Source organism: Syngnathoides biaculeatus, chromosome 2 (genome assembly GCF_019802595.1).
Source record: "Syngnathoides biaculeatus isolate LvHL_M chromosome 2, ASM1980259v1, whole genome shotgun sequence".
Classification (NCBI taxonomy): domain Eukaryota; kingdom Metazoa; phylum Chordata; class Actinopteri; order Syngnathiformes; family Syngnathidae; genus Syngnathoides; species Syngnathoides biaculeatus.
In genome coordinates this window covers 323,724-339,719 of record NC_084641.1, presented here as the reverse complement: position 1 = coordinate 339,719, position 15,996 = coordinate 323,724, and the positions used below count along the sequence as shown (strand labels likewise).

Sequence of the window (15,996 nt, the reverse complement as noted above, 5' to 3'; positions counted from 1 at the left end):
TTTTTGTACTACTAAGTTAACCTCTACCCTTTTCCCAAGATTTCCTCCAGTCACCTAAAAATTAACATTCACAGTTGAATGAATTCCATTTCAAATTTTGCCATTTAATCTACCATTTAAAAACGATTGCTTCATCTAGAAAGTACCAATATACTGTATTTATGATCAGCTACTGAATTGATAATTGTGTTTTACTGTGAAGTTTAGCTCATTGTAAAATGAAAGAAAATGCCACAGTCAAAGTGCAAGAAACTATCACATAATGACCTCCTTGGCAAAAAAAAAAAATAAAAGCCTCTTTTCGTGTCCACCCGGGATTAACGCAGCCAGGGTCCACACAATTTTTCTAATTGTAGGTAGGCAGAGATCCGTGAGGCTGCTGCAAAGCTATCAAAGTAATAGGACTGAAATCTCGCTGAGCGATTCGCCTGAAATGTCTGCAGGAGTCACTGTGTACAGAAGTCATGTAACACCTACCCTGAGTAGCATTTAAGTGGCCCTACTTCACGAAAAAACAAACAACTATGGTGATGTCATCTTCACACCCCCCCCAAAAAAAAAGTCAAATAGTGTAATAAAACATTGAGCCAACTAAATAGTTTAACAGACGGAAAAGAATGAGCACGCACTACTTTCGTGGAATGTGCTCAATCTTCTACACTGAAGAATTACACATGCCAATTTTGACCAAAAGCAGGCTTACTCAAAGAAATCGAACCCAACTTTTCACTCGTTTCTGTTAAAAAAAAAAAAAATCCAGACTTTCAATCCTGAGGTGAAATAATGACTCAGGTACAAGGCGGAGTTCTAGTTCAAGTTGAAGTGGCCAAGAGATTAAATAGATTTTCAACATATCACAAAAAAGTGTAGAAACAAACCAATAGGATTGATTTGTGATGAATTGAACATATTTGGGTTTCTGCCCAACAAAAACGCTATCAAACAAACGTGTCGTTCATGCCAGGGATGGAGATCAAGGAAATCTTGTGATTTCATGTACAAAGAGGTGATAAAATAGAGCAATGGGAAGCTGAGGAGGCAAAAATAATGATTAAAAAAATATGGGAGAGGCGGTGGTGACGTTGTTGCATGAGGGGTGGCGGTGGTGCAGCTTAACCCTCTGACATATTTGCCATCGCACACTCACGCATGCTTGCCTCGTGCCTTTAGCACTTGAAATGGAATTTTACAGCCGATCCCAGTAATGAAGGAACAATTTACAAAGTGCCACACCACATGGTGGACCTGAAGACCAGTTTGTCCAGAGGGCAGAGCAAACTGAGATTGACTCTCTCAAAGTCATTTAAGATGACCTAAAAAAACAAACAAACACAGGACCCGTCATCGTATTTAGCACATTAAGGAAGGTTTGTGTTCATCAAAATTCAACAAGAAATCCCACGATGCTCCCCAGCGTCAAATATTCACAGTTTATTCGCAATGTCACCCTTCGCCAAACACAATTCAAAATGTGACAAATACACTCTTATGTCTCGTTATTGCACAGAACGACACGTCCTTCATTGTACTGAATACTGAATTCAATATTTAAATATAATCCCGCTTGCACCAGCTCCCTGTAAACATTCTCGGCAGCAGCGAACACGGATGAACGTTCTTTATAGTCTGGCGCTGAAAATAGTCCCGAACAAATGTTTTACACTTTTGTGTATCAAGTGCTTGCTGCAGACTACCATGACATGAATATGAATATTTTGTTATGAAAATAGAGTCCTTTATTGGCTAAAACCCCGACAGAAATTTAAGGTCAGAAAGGATGTCACAGCTTTTGAATATATATATATATATATAATATATATATATATATATATTATATATATATATATATATTATATATATATATATAAATTTACGGAGTGTAAATTGCACAAACTTGCTAACCTGTCTGCCACTATCATTATATTTTATGTATGAGTAAATCACTGATTATACTGTATGTTCCATATAACTGCACTTAAAGGATTGTAATGCTATTTCTGCTCATTTGAAGATACTGGCTTCTCTGCCACGTGCAGAAAAGATATTTCCAGGTAGTCAAAGGACTCTTAAGGGCACTTCCAATAAAATTGACAAACATTAGTAAAATCCATGGCTCGCTACTCTCAGAAGAGGACATTTGGCAGTGCTGCTCCAACTGCTGTTGGGTATAAACACTTGTTTGTCTTAACTGTCCCAAACCCCAATCGTGTGCCTCCAAAGTCCTCCAAACGCAACCCCTTGTGTTGTTTTATTTTTAGAGCCACGCAGAATTTTGACATTTCACTCCTTTGCCTCATCCCACGTCGCAAAATGCAAAGAAAATCCCCAAAGGTTTCTCGACAGAATTCTTTTGGAGGTGGTGTGTGTGTGTATGTGTTTTCCACTGCAGGCAAATGTGGGGCGTACTAATAACATCAATTAGAAATGAAGCTACATGATAATGAAGGGGAGAACTGCCTTGAATGCTGAATGAATGGCGGGGTGGTGTTGTACTTTTAGTGAGTCTTTGCGGGCGCGTTTTGTAGGTACTTTTGCGGGTAAAAATAACATGTTGGTCAGACTACTACAAATGAGAGAACCAGACTGGACACAATTTTTGTCTTTGAGTGCAAAGGGGACACTTCCGTTGAGGAATTTTGTGAGCCTCGGCTTCACGATAGTGCTGATCCTACCAACTTAGGCGAGCCAAGACCCCATTTTCCTCTCACTTGGCTCGGCTTAATTAGCCAGAATGAGTCAGAAGCAACACTCAGGATTTAAGATTTATTCTTATGGGATTGGGAAGCTCTCTTTCTATGCTTCCCTCTCTTCGTGTTTATGGTACATTTCAGCGTTAACTTCCCACTCATTACTTTAATGATGGCGCTGCTACGAACTTATGCTCAGGACTGCAGTTTATTTTTTAACACCAGCATTTGGGTGTGAAGTGAAGAATACCCAACTGCACGAGTATCCATGGCCGTGGATAACTGATGACTTTACAAAGCAACAGTGAAATGTTTTTAACACATAGGGCTGCAGTTATTACTGCAAATCATTTTGAAATCGGCTGTTGCATCGCTTAATCGAATACACGGCAAGCAGATAAAAATTCACAATACATTAATAATTGTTGGAAAACCATTTTAGTCCAATTAATGTTTATTAACTGATTATTGGCATTTCGATTAAACACAAAGATAATCGTTTGCTTTCATCTCACCAAGGGCTACAGAAATATTTCCTATTGAATTGATGAAATCAAATCATTTGCGCTCCAAACAAAAAATTATAATAATAGCTTTCTTTGTTTAACCAGGTAAGCCAATTGAGAGCAGTTTCAATGCTGACCTGGAGAAACTTTTCATTTTACCGTCTTGCTCAAGGACACCAAGATTCCAACCGCCGACCCATTGCTCATTACTCGACGAGCTAAGCCGTACTCGTTTGGTGATCGATTAGTTTATCAATTGTTCCACCTTGAAAAGTCGCATTGGTCGAAGTGGTGAAAAGGTCAAGGACTGAGTCAACAAGGAAAATAATGCAATGGGTAAAAAGCAACGAACATCTGTTTTGGGCTCATAAGTGTCAGGCAAACTACCAACATTAGCTGTAATACAGAAGAAGAATCTGACAGATACATCAAACCCAGTTCTCCGCCTTTGCTTCAGATGCATTATTCATCTGTGTGCCAATTTGGAGGAACCCTCCCAATCCCGCAGCGTGCGCCCAAAAAAAAAATGTGGTGGAGAGAAAAAGTTAAAGCAAGAAAAAGAGAAGTCGGAAGAAAATAGAGGAGAGAGCAGAGAGCGAGAGACGCCAGAACAAAAAAAAAAAGAGAGCGAGACAGGCGTGGGGAAGCGGGAAGGGCTCACTCTCTTAGCTGCAAATTAGTGAAACATTCAAATAGGATTTCACATGATCCACAGAGGCGTCGTGGCACTGTTACGTGTTTTAACATCTGCACAACTGCAGCCTGACTTGCAGAATGTAGATTTTTGTGTCAAACTCTTAAAAGTGGGCTGAAAACCCAGGGAGCTCAGACCAAGAGGTTGGAATCGCTTCCTCGAGCCTGAACGCTTGTTAAATCTCAATCACATTGGCTGGTGTATGCGAGCCGTGCAAACACACACACATGTACATGCACACGCTTTGCATCCTTGGAAACAGCGTTTCTGCTCGCTTTCATGCTCTGCCACAACCTCTCATCATCACTTTGTCTTCATATCGTCAAGACCAAGCAGGCATCAGATCTCTGCCCCCAAGTTAGTGGCAGCCTCAATGCTGCCCATATTGGGATCTGAAGCCAGGTTTGTTACCTATTATGGCACCAGCCAGCTTGGAATATAGAAAGTGGTGTGTGTGCGTGTGTAGAATGGAGGTGATGGCGGAGTGGGGATGGTAAATGTGTGTGTGGGCCAGATGAGTAGGATTGCCATTTAATCTGCCACCGTCTACCTCCCGTAACGCGAATCTCATCATTTGGACCCAGCAGCTGGATGTGTTTGCGTCACATCCAATCCCCCTCCCCACACATACACACACCCCTGCTGCGCACTAACAGGCCGTGTACTATTTAGTCACTTTGGCCCTCATACGGCGAAATTACATCTGCTTTCTGGACGAACTGCAACAATGCGTTCATGCAGTTTTCCACAGAATTGATATTGCTGTTTAAACCACAAACATTTGGGGCTGTATTTATGTGGACTGCATAAAACGCGCAGGAGCGCAAATGGCGGCGTATCTAATTTGGTTGACCGGTCTGCACTAAAATGCAAAGAGGGTGTGACCTTTGACATCAATCTGGCACATGTGCTAACTCGAGGGGCTTGAAGGATGAATCAAGCTAGGGTACAATCAAATCTTGCTCACAGTTTTAACACCCCAAACTTTCCCTTTAAGATAAAGCAAAAAAAAACAAAACAAAACTACAAACTCTGAAATGTACATCAGTACAAAAATAAAAACAATTTATTGTCAGTTATTTAGAATTTGTACAAATTTTGATCGCTTTCCACAGAAAAAAAAAGGAATGAAGAAAGGCATTTGCCCCTCAATATCATGAGATGGTATCTCAGAAATATGATTAAGTCTTCTTCTTCTTCTTTTCCTTTCGGCTTGTCCCGTTAGGGGTCGCCACAGCGTGTCATCTTTTGCCATCTTAGCCTATCTCCTGCATCTTCCTCTCTAACCCCAACTGCCCTCATGTCTTCCCTCACCACATCCATAAACCTTCTCTTTGGTCTTCCTCTCGCTCTTTTGCCAGGCAGATCCATCCTCAGCATCCTTCTACCAATATACTCACTCTCTCGCCTCTGAACATGTCCAAACCATCGAAGTCTGCTCTCTCTCACCTTGTCTCCAAAACATCCAACTTTGGCTGTCCCTCTAATGAGCTCATTTCTAATCCTATCCAACCTGGTCACTCCGAGCGAGAACCTCAACATCTTCATTTCTGCCACCTCCAGTTCAGCTTCCTGTTGTTTCTTCAGTGCCACTGTCTCTAATCCGTACATCATGGCCGGCCTCACCACTGTTTTGTAAACTTTGCCCTTCATCCTAGCAGACACTCTTCTGTCACATAACACACCAGACACCTTTCGCCAGCTGTTCCAACCTGCTTGGACCCGTTTCTTCACTTCCTGACCACACTCTCCATTGCTCTGTATTGTTGACCCCAAGTATTTGAAGTCGTCGACCCTCGCTATCTCTTCTCCCTGTAGCCTCACTCTTCCCCCTCCACTTTTCTCATTCACGCACATATATTCTGTTTTACTTCGGCTAATCTTCATTCCTCTCCTTTCCAGTGCATGTCTCCATCTTTCCAATTGTTCCTCTGCATGCTCCCTGCTTTCACTGCATATGACAATATCATCTGCGAACATCATGGTCCAAGGGGATTCCAGTCTAACCTCATCTGTCAGCCTATCCATTTCCACTGCAAACAGAAAGGGGCTCAGAGCTGATCCCTGATGTACTCCCACCTCCACCTTAAATTCCTCTGTCACACCTAAGGCACACCTCACCATTGTTCTGCTGCCATCATACATGTCCTGTACTGTTTTAACATACTTCTCTGCCACACCAGACTTACGCATGCAGTACCACAGTTCCTCTCTTGGTACTCTGTCATAGGCTTTCTCTAGATCCACAAAGACGCAATGTAGCTCCTTCTGACCTTCTCTGTACTTTTCCACGAGCATCCTCAAGGCAAGTAATGCATCTGTGGTACTCTTTCTAGGCATGAAACCATACTGTTGCTCGCAGATACTTACTTCTGTCCTGAGTCTAGCCTCCACTACTCTTTCCCATAACTTCATTGTGTGGCTCATCAACTTTATTCCTCTATAGTTCCCACAGCTCTGAACATCCCCTTTGTTCTTAAAAATGGGAACTAGAAAACTTTTCCGCCATTCTTCAGGCATCTTTTCGCCCGCTAGTATTCTGTTGAATAAGTTGGTCAAAAACTCCACAGCCATCTCTCCAAATTGCTTCCATACCTCTACCGGTATGTCATCAGGACCAACTGCCTTTCCAGTTTTCATCCTTTGTAGTGCCTTTCTGACTTCCCCCTTAGTAATCATTTCCACTTCCTGGTCCTTCACTCTTGCCTCTTCAACTCTTCCTTCTCTCTCATTTTCTTCATTCATCAACTTCTCAAAGTATTCTTTCCATCTATTTAGTACACTACCGGCACCAGTCAACACATTTCCATCTCTATCCTTAATCACCCTGACCTGCTGCACATCCTTCCCATCTCTATCCCTCTGTCTGGCCAACCTGTAGAGATCCTTTTCTCCTTCTTTCGTGTCCAACCTGGTGTACATGTCTTCATATGCCTCTTGTTTAGCCTTTGCCACCTCTACCTTTGCCCTACGTCGCATCTCGATGTACTCCTTTCGCCTCTCCTCAGTCCTCTCAGTATCCCACTTCTTCTTCGCTAATCTCTTTCCTTGTATGACTCCCTGTATTTTGGGGTTCCACCACCAAGTCTCCTTCTCCCCTTTCCTACCAGATGACACACCAAGTACTCTCCTGCCTGTCTCTCTGATCACCTTGGCTGTCGTCGTCCAGTCTTCCGGGAGCTTCGGTTGTCCATCGAGAGCCTGTCTCACCTCTTTCCGGAAGGCTGCACAACATTCTTCCTTTTTCAGCTTCCACCACATGGTTCTCTGCTCTACCTTTGTCTTCTTAATCTTCCTACCCACCACCAGAATCATCCTACATACTACCATCCTATGCTGTCGAGCTACACTCTCCCCTACCACTACTTTACAGTCAGTAACCTCCTTCAGATTACATCGTCTGCACAAAATATAATCTACCTGCGTGGTTCTACCTCCGCTCTTGTAGGTCACTATATGTTCCTCCCTCTTCTGGAAATAAGTGTTCACTACAGCCATCTCCATCCTTTTTGCAAAGTCCACCACCATCTGCCCTTCAAAGTTCCTTTCCTGGATGCCGTACTTACCCATCACTTCTTCATTGCCCCTGTTTCCTTTACCAATATGTCCATTACAATCTGCACCAATCACAACTCTCTCGCTGTCTGGGATGCTCAGAACTACTTCATCTAGTTCCTTCCAGAATTTCTCTTTCAACTCTAGGTCACATCCTACCTGTGGTGCATAGCCGCTAACCACATTATACATAACACCCTCAATTTCAAATTTTAGTCTCATCACTCGATCTGATACTCTTTTCACCTCCAAGACATTCTTAGCCAGCTCTTCCTTTAAAATAACCCCTACTCCATTTCTCTTCCCATCTACTCCGTGGTAGAATAATTTAAACCCTGCTCCCAAACTTCTAGCCTTACTACCTTTCCACCTGCTCTCTTGGATGCACAGAATATCAACCTTTCTCCTAATCATCATGTCAACCAACTCCTGTGCTTTTCCTGTCATAGTCCCAACATTCAAAGTCCCTACACTCAGTTGTAGGCTCTGTGCATTCCTCTTTTTCTTCTGACGCTGGATCCGGTTTCCTCCTCTTCTTTGTCTTCGACCCACAGTAGCTGAATTTCCACCGACGCCCTGCAGGTTAGCAGTGCCGGGGGCGGGCGTTGTTAACCCGGGCCACGACCGATCCGGTATGGGATTCTTTAGATGAACGCTCATATTTGTTTGGCACAGTTTTTACGCCGGATGCCCTTCCTGACGCAACCCTCTGCATTTATCCGGGCTTGGGACCGGCCTACAGATTGCACTGGTTTGTGCCCCCATAGGGCTGCATTAAATATGATTAAGTATCTCTTCATAATGACATAGATCTCATTACTATAATTTCCTATCTCACAATCATGACTTAACTTCTTTTTCTCTACTTTTTCATTTTTTTCTTTTACAGACACATACATGGGAGTCCATAGTATGAATTGTCTGTAGAGTTGGGACCATTTAATTGTATTATGTATTATTGGCAGAAGACGGTGTCCATGACACATTAAAAATAAATAAATAAATAAAACAGCGGACATGAGCAACATCCGAATACTCGGGACTGAACTGACAACCACACGGGTATGAGTGAAACAAACCAATAATAATAAAAAAGAAGATAAATTTGTGAATAATACCAAACAAAAATAATAAATATATAAAATAAATAAATAGGTAAATAAATAAATAAACGATGAATGTGGAATATCCTCCTTTTAAAAACTATTACATCAACCTTGTTTCTCCCCCACTGCCCAAGTCCCGAAAATCTCAACCTCCCCCACTGCCCAAGTCCTCCCAATCAATCAACCAATCAATCAATCAATCAATCAATCAATCAATCAATCAATCAATCAATCAATCAATCAGTCCAGATCTGAACCACTTGACTTAAGCTCTCTTTTACATATTTTTCACATCATGGCAATGTCTGCGGAAGTCAAGCCTATTATGATGACAAAGTGGGGAGTAGTATCGATTTACAGGTTTCAAAATGTAGGGAGTAAAAGTAAAAATATGTACACTACTCATGTAAAGCAGAAATGAACATTTTACTTCGATGCCATAACAATGTAAGTGCGCTTAATTACTTCCCACTGCTGTCTATAGGATGTAATAAAAATGCTCCAATTCATCTCATTGTAGCTACTGTTCACCCTGCCAACTAAATAATAATAATAATAATAATAATAATAATAATAATAATGGAGGCCTTCCTTGTTTCATTAACAGTTCATCTTTGGTGAAGGTCCACACTGTCAGGAAAGGAGTTGATTTGCAGGCGTTCCGCTGATCCGTCAACATGCAGCTGCTCGGGGAATTCGAGCGTCTGTGTCAGTTTGCTGTGATCTCGCTCCCTCAGCTCGCTCGTGTCACCAATACGAGATTCAGCTTCAGAGACGCTCGCGCGCAGAACATATTCACGCCTCAGCACTTGTCAGTGGAAAGACTCATTGTTTCACCCGCTGCTAATAATTTGAGTGACGATCGTTGGTTGTGAGTATGATGTCATCATTTTTGACTGCAGTGTAACGGATTACTATTTGTAGGGCGTATGTTCACTAAGCTTTTTATTTTTAAATCGGGCCAGGTCTTTCTTCTGAATCGTCCAGAATGTCAACAAGATGCAGAAAACTATGATGCAGGGCAAACTATCAAATAGATCAAATACAACCACATTGATGAGTTTATTGAGTGGTGTTTTAATAAATTTGCCCTTGTTGGGTATTTTAAACAGTTTAAACATAGGACTCACTCACATACCGAATGAACTCTGAATGCATTTTATGCCCCCAACTTAGGTTTACAAAGTTCTTGTTCTTATTCTGATGTCCATATTTAGTCTCTTTTATTAATTTTTTAAAACTTACATTATTCATCTTTTCTATTCCTGTAAAGGGAAGCATGCAAGTAAGCATTTCATTGCATGTTTTTTGAACCGTCCTTTTTTTTTTTTTTTTTTTAGTGTGCATGTCACCACAAACATCTTTAATGTTAAAAACTGAAAGGAAATTGCATTTTAAGACAGACTAACTTGATGTAACTTAACTTTATTCTGAGTTTATTGCAGTTACATAAGAAGAATGACCTCACTCATATTGCAGCAGGAGCGGCATCTTTTTGAGAATCATTCGGAAAAACACGAGTAGAGCTCATCTCGGCCATTTAATGCGCTGAAAACATACTTTCACTACAAACATACTTTCAATTTCTAAAGCCACTGAAGACTCCTCTGAGCGAGTTCATGACTTACGGATTTTGTTTGGAGCGCACTAAAATGCAAACAGAACGACACGGAGGCCGACACAGAGGTTCCCAGGTCTCGGTCGGCGAGTGATGTTTTCACACTTGTGTGGAAGATTGCTCTTTCTGCACACAGCCACATAACTCAATTATTCATTGTGAAGGCTGGTGTACTCACGTTACCTCTTTAAAGGAGAGAACAGGGTGTGTCTTGCATGTGTTCCATGTCTTTCCAATGAAACACAACATCAGAGAAGAAGAAGCGGTGATATTTCACGGCGTGCGGCGGGAGACGAAGCAGGCAAGGGGTAGACAAGGAGCTGTCACAAACATGCAGTCAAAGCGATATCAAGCGGGAGGTGAGGATCAAACAGCAGAGGGAGGAAATGGGAAAAGTCTGTCTCCGTTATCTTCTCTCTCAGCCAGCTGTGCATCCTCTGCTGCTCGGTCCACTGCGACGGAGAAAAACACTTTCTCAAACACAAGCACAGCTCAGGAAGAGGTCTTTGAAGAGGACCCGATCTGTATCATAGGGTGCACTCGAATTTTAAAAAATGGCGCTTTCCGAGATACTAATAAATGGTCATGATTGAGCAATTAACTCAGGATGCAACGATACCAATGTCGAAACTGAACTCATACTTATAAATTGCATTGATACTGCGAGACCTGCTGTCCTCCAGCAGTGAGCAGAGCCACAATTGTCAGATAGTGAAAATTTTCTTGAAAAAGAGTCATTGTGTGCTTCCTTCAGTCTGTTTGTCGATACAGTAAAACGAACCCAAACTAAAGAGACTTGCACTTCATATATTTAAGCAAACACATTCCTTCATCTTGGAATATTCTGCTGGCTTCATGCTAACACATAATGTGAAACACCATAGAAGGGCTAACCTATGGCATCGATGTCGATATGATGTTATTCTTTGCATATTCCTGTTTGAGTTAATATTCATACTACCTATCAACAACCTTTAAAAAAATACTTAATTATAATCTGCTGTTTGTCCTCACGGGTCTGCACGTGGACTCACCTCAACATCCAAGCCTTAACGAGTTATATTACCGCAGTTTTGCGCAATCTTTACACTAATGGCTGATAGGGCAAATGCTGTACAAATAATACTGTTTTCTCTTTGTTGAAATGTTTGCATAGCTTTTGGGTTTATGAGAACACCCCCACATCGTGGTCGCTCAGCAATGCTTTGAGTGTACAAGTAGCTGCTGCAAGCATAAAAATCCTGCCTGACAATTACATCTGATCAAAGCTCAGTCTAAAAATTCAACACTGTTCATGAGAAAAGATATTTGCAAACCGAGGTAATGTTTCCCATTAAAATGAATGTTAATGCAGGTAATCCATTCCAAGATCAACCACAAGTGAAGTTATCTTTACCTTGGTTGAATCGGTGGGTAATATAAATACAGCATGATATTGATATGAATGAAAACTCACTTTATCACAAAGAAATATTGGTGGAGGAGGCGGGGCGCACCCTGAACCGGTTGCTAGCCAATAGGAGGATGAACATAGACAACCATTCCCACTGACATTCACACCTATGGACAGTTTAGAGTCTTCATTTAACCTATCATGCATGTTTTTGGGATGTGGGAGGAAACCGCAGGGCCCGGAGAAAACCCACGCAGTCACGGGGAGGACATGCAAAATCTACAGAGGTAGTACAAATGGTGGATTTCACCAAACGAAAACATCACAGCAAACACGAAAACCTTCCTAATAACACTATCACTCGCAGTTTTTCCTTTCTTTGGAGATATACTAAGAGCTATTTTGAAGCAAAAAAATATCTGCAATGTGTGACACATCTTACATACAACATCCATCCATTAGTCTCTTTTATTCTTTTTTTCCAATTATTCATTCTTTCTACTCTTGTGAAGTGAAAAATTTTCTTGCACGTTTTTCAACCTTTTTTTTCAAGTTCTGCACATTAAAATAATAGCATTGAATCTACTGTATATACGCGTTGTGGGGATTGTGTTGATTTGTGCTCACTTTGCACTTTTATTGACCCTCATTCCATCCATCTTTTACCCACACCAAGGAAAAAGGTACCCATATGGACTGACACAGTGACACTTCCATCAGCTTGTGCTGCTGCCCATATTTCCCAAAGGAAAAGTGCAGGGAGCCAATTTGAGCAGTTACACATGTCGGCACCTCTGTGCAACCATTTTCCACGGCACTCTTCTCATCACCCTTGGGGTTTGTGACTCTCGTTCTCAAACACACACAGCTGCTCAGTTCGTCGACGCATTCGTACATTCATAAAATAACAAATCTTCAAATGCATTTTTCGGTAATGTGCATTATAAGTAAGGCAGTACCGGCGAATAGTGATGCAGGCCACCCCTTGCCCTTGCAACTTGCATTTGCAAGCTTGTGTTTGAGTCTGTGCATCAATATGAAACAAAGCCGTACACATCTTGAGGCAGCGTCAACCTCAAGCACGGCAAAAGCTCTTACACAACAAAGCAAAGTCAGACACACCCCTAAACTGTCACGCTACCATATTCACCAGCAGTCTCTGTTATCCAAGGGGAGTCTTATCGTGGCGCCGCAGATATGAGGAAGCTCCCCCGCGCAGTCGGGGAGGCCATCGACTTCATCCAGCCTGAAAAGGGGACCAGTCTCGACAATGGCAGCTCACGGAAAGGCCTTTAACTTTGGTTGAATTCTGAAACGTTAACCCACATACAGGTTTGCGGTGATGCTCAGGCTCTCTGCGACTGCAATACTCATGCAGCTACACAAATGGGAGAAAGAACTCTGCAGGTTTCATCTCAATCAAGTTTGCGGCCTCCTCATGTCTAAGGACACCTCTATTAGGCATAAACAAGATGGCATAAACAAGATGACTAAAAAGATCACTGATGCTGTAGTGACTATAAACCTTCAAATAAAACACTGTAGACTTGCTATATACTAATCTTCTGCTATATGTATTCATGAAGAGACTGGAAATACTTGCAATCATTTCTGCATGTAATGCTCTTCAACAAGACAAAAAGAATGCAAGACACAATCAGCACAAGATGAGTCATTATTAGGAATCCCACCCGTGCTCCTGGTACCAACACCCCCTGCTGCAAAATTATTGGCTACTGCATCGCAGGTAGGGCAGGCTGCACAGATGCAACAAGATGAAGAAGATAACATTTGTACTCAATATAAAGAATCAAATATGTTATGGTTAGGGTTAGGGTCGGGGTAGGTTAAGATTAGGAATAGGGTGGGGTTAGGATTAGGCCCCTGGGATGCAACAGCCAATCATATAGCAGCAGTGCTTGGTCTGCAGCCAATGATTTTAGAGCAGAGCGTGTCCTAAAAAGAATAGGAGTGGGATTACTATTAACCCAGTGACCAGTGAGGGTCCGTGGTGGATACAACAATGGCATTCCAGAAGGGACACATTTATGGTCCTCACAATGTATCGCATTACCTAATGCAGTTATGCTGTATATAGAAATACTAATGGATGTTAAAACATATTTATAAAAAAAACATGTTTCTCAAATAAAACTAAAAATAAATAAGGCATCTGAAAACAGGATTTACAGACAAAATGCCATTTTTGTGTTTTGTTTGAAAAGACATGAATTGTGTCTAAAGAAAAGTGTTGAAATGTGCCAAGAACAATATAGTATGGAATTGGGAAGATATACATTGAACTTTTTCATTTAATAAAATAATATAAGACTTGACATTCTCTTCTAAGTGAATTCAAATGATGATAGGCAACATTACTTTAACGGTTTCTTTTTGAAATATGCAACACATTAACAATACAAATAGTCATAATGTATTTTCTGATTTAATTTGAGCACAAGATACTGGAGGCATTTGTGCGTGCATGTGTTCGTTTGTGTGTGTGTGTGTGTGCATGTGAATGAGAGTGAAAGCGTAGTGCAGGGACCTACTAATTAGCTTAGCGCAGGGTTCCATAATTGGATTAGCGGAGATTTCATGACAGTTAGCATGTCGACAGAGCCCATCTTGCTATTGATCAAATGACTTAATGCAGTGACGAACACAGCAGGCGCTTTCGCTGAACAAGTGTACGTACAACACAACACAAGCAATCCACTTGGGACCTCGGCTCTTTCTTGTAATGCATAAATTTGAAAACATGGAAAAGAGCTAAAAATAGCATGAAGACACACTTGCCTTTTAAATATTTTGTAATTGTTGTGTTACCTGTAATTATGCATTCAATTGTCAAATGACGCATGTGCCGCACGAAAGGAGGGGTGACCTACATACGAAGCATGTGTGGGATATTAGCATATTAAATGACATTTTGTTGTGTTTGCATCTGTGGCAACATTGAGAAGTGTGAGGAGATGCTAAATGAAGAGATTTTTTAAAGTTTTGAGGCACTACGAAATCTCCACCCTAGTTGTGTCACTTTGCTTTGAGACTTAATACAATCTGTTTTCTCCTAAAATAGCTCAGTGCTCCTCTGAAGCAGGCTTTTGGCTCTCCACTCTGATTGACAGTTATGGTAGCGTGCAGGGATGGGGGAAAAAAAGACCGTAATTTCTACACTGTGACATGACGACCGACTCACTACAGGAGCTGGAGATTCGTTTTGTGTGATGTTGCTGCTGTGCTGCATGCTAAAAGTTAGGAAAACACATAGATGAGACTTCTGGGGTTGGAAGATTGATCTATTAGTCTATAGAAACAACAACACAAAACTTGGGTGAATGGTGAGTTTAATCCTGGCTGCGGCTATTGATTATTTTTCGAATGGAGTAATCTATCAATTATCCCAGCGGTGCTTTGATTATTCATTGGATGCAAAATTATTTTGGATTGTGGTACTAGGCTTACAAATATTAATTATCATCTCCTTTATCCTCATTAGCTAGCCAGCACGAGCTCGTAAGTAGGTGGCGCAGCACTGTCGGCAAATTTCGCTTGTTTTGGTGAAAAAATGTTTCGGCCAAAAACACTTTTGGGCCATTTTCGGCCCAGAAAAATTCTGTGCCCGAATTTTTGGTGTGTCTCTAATATTGTCAATTGCTTGAAAAATATCATACCGGTTCTTAACTTTTCTATTTCATGACAAAACTGCTATCAAGGCAGCATCTGCATTCATCTCTTCAAGACCGACCATCAATGTCCATTTTTGTGTGACCTGATACAACTGGACCACCTTGAAGCCTGGCAAGATGGACTTGTGAGATGATTTAGCAGTTTTCTTGCAAATTCCGATATTACATGCTTGCAGTGCTTAACGCATTACTTCCTATAACTTGTACCTTTAGTTTTGGTTCATTTGAAAACTTCATTTGAAAACTTAAGCAGATCAATCAGAGAACATACAGAGTTAGAAGCAAGTCCCCAGGGGAAGCACATATGAAATGGTGGAAACCCTCTTCAAGCGGATGTTTTGATACACTGTCAACTAGTCCTGAAAGACGAAGGCAGCCTCTGGGGTGGAGTTCAGTTGATGTGATCCGACTTTCAGCAAGCCACTCTTATTAAGCAGCACATCTAAAAGCCGGCAGATTCTCTTACTAAACCAATCGATACAGAACCTTCCTCTCTGGGGGAGACCTCGACCCCACCCTTCTGTGGCCTTCCTGGAGCTTTCGCCATCCCTGCGTTCTCACTTGCACGGTCGGGACGGAGAAGGGGTGGATGCATTTCCTCAACCTGAGACTGAACTGATAGCACAAGCAGCGGCAAACAGTCCTCTGACAGAGAATAAACCGCTTGTTAAGGAATAAATAAGCAAAGCAGTCAGGATGGACGGTCTGCTATTCTCTGCATCCCATGCACCTTCGTGACTGTCAG

General features: G+C 41.6%; 1 protein-coding gene across 5 annotated transcripts in view; it reads right to left on the bottom strand.

Annotated features, from left to right (window-relative positions):
- Positions 1-15,996, bottom strand: part of LOC133496161 (uncharacterized) — a 45,250-nt gene that overhangs the window by 16,740 nt on the left and 12,514 nt on the right. Inside the window, exon 2 of one of the 5 annotated variants that reach the window (XM_061811380.1) lies at positions 10,350-10,618. The exons of the other annotated variants lie outside the window; for them this stretch is intronic. The gene's annotated coding sequence lies outside the window, so the exon portion shown is untranslated. The remainder of the gene's footprint in view (positions 1-10,349; positions 10,619-15,996) is intronic. 5 annotated transcript variants of the gene reach the window in all.